The following is a 1,653-nucleotide window of genomic DNA, read 5'->3' as shown; positions in this document are numbered from 1 at the left end:
GCCCCCCCGCCGCTCCCGGGGCGCTCCGTAACGCCGCCCCGCTGCCGGCGCCACCAGATCCGGTGACGCGCAGCCCTCCCCCGGGCCAGCCCCCGTGCCGGAGAGGGGCGAGCGGGCGGTGAGGCGGGAGCCGCTTCCCACGGGCAGCGGGAGGGTGAGCTGGGACCACCGGGAGAGCGCGACCTCCGGTGCGCAGGGACAGCGCGGTGCCGGGCGCGGCGCTGGAGCTGCCGAGCCGCCCGGGGGAGGCGGTGTTTCCCCGGGCGGCGGGAGAGCCCGCTCGCCCGGAGTCCGCGGAGCTCTCACCGGTCCTAGGGAGCTGCGGCTGCCCGCTCACCCCGTGCCCGGCAGGAAAGTTATCCGCCCCCCTGCTACCTCACTCAGCCTCCGCTTTTGCTCAGCTGCCAGCTGTGTGACTGACTGGGTTTCGGATGGCCGCTCGCCAGAGGGAACGTAATCAACCCCCCATGTAGGGAAGAAATTTGGTGCCGGTTCTATCACTTTGCCCGGCTGGCTTGGCGCCGCTGCCTTCTCGCCGCCCCGTGTCCCAGCCTCTAACCCAGAGCACGGCTCTGCGGCGACCACCGCCACCGGCGCACAGCCAGCGCCGCTCTTCCGGGCTGCCTCGGACAAGGAGCGGGCCCAAAGGGAGCCAAAGGGGTGAGGGACAAGCTGTCCTGTGCCTCGCGAAAGCCCTGCGTGCTCCTGGCCCTCCTGTTCCGCACGTTCGTGCTTCCAGCAGCGCGCACGGCGCCCTGCCGGAGATGCCCCGCAGGCACGGCCCTCCCCGTCGGACGGCGCTGCAATGACACGCTCTAACGCAGCTATCAGTCACTTACACAGGCACACCCAGATATATAATGCATAGATATGTATGTACTCGTATCAACACACCCCTGTACGCACAGGCGGCCGCCGCGGGGAAGCCGCATCTCCCCGCGGACGGGGCCGCCAGAAGTCGACTTGCCACGGCGAAGTCAGGAGGAGAATTAACGCAGCAGGAAAAAGCAGCAGGAGAAAGAGCCCGAGGGGAGCCGCCACCGGAGCCGCCTCTCGGCACCGCTGTCCGCCGCGCTGGCAGCGGGCTCCCCGCCGCGGTGCCGGCAGCCGGGCTCGCCGCCCGCCGGCGCTGCGGAGCGCTGCGGGCAGGGAATCCCTCTGCGCCTCCCGGCTGGGGGAGAGCCCGGCTGTGGTGGGGCTTTTGCTACATTGAGAGCAGCAGTGGTCTCACCCTCACGCTCTGGGACCCCTTCTCCTCTTGGGAATGTTTTTCTGCAGTTAGGCTGAGGATGTCAGGGAGGGTGGTGACAAAAGTTCGCTAAAAAGGAGATTGAGCTTTAGCTTTGCTTTTCTGTAGGTCCTCCGACAGCCCTTTTCCCTTCAACTTCTTTAGGCTTCTTGTAATGAAAAGTGGTTTTCACGGGCATCTTACAGTTAAAGGCTTTTCTTCAACCAAACTGGCACAAACAAAAATGTTTCTTTTCGCTGTGCACTGTTTTTAGAAATATTACCTTCAATAATGTGCAGTGAGCTATTGAGTGGGGAAAGGATTTAAAGAGACAGCTTCATGCAAGTTAAATGCAAAGCTAAGAGAGTTGCTCCGAAGAATGAAGCTAATTGTTGGGTTGATAAATGCATTAGAAAATGAAGTGA

Source organism: Onychostruthus taczanowskii, unplaced genomic scaffold, assembly GCF_017590055.1.
Source record: "Onychostruthus taczanowskii isolate IOZ18803 unplaced genomic scaffold, ASM1759005v1 scaffold4, whole genome shotgun sequence".
NCBI classification, from domain to species: Eukaryota; Metazoa; Chordata; class Aves; order Passeriformes; family Passeridae; genus Onychostruthus; species Onychostruthus taczanowskii.
This window is presented reverse-complemented; position numbering follows the sequence as displayed.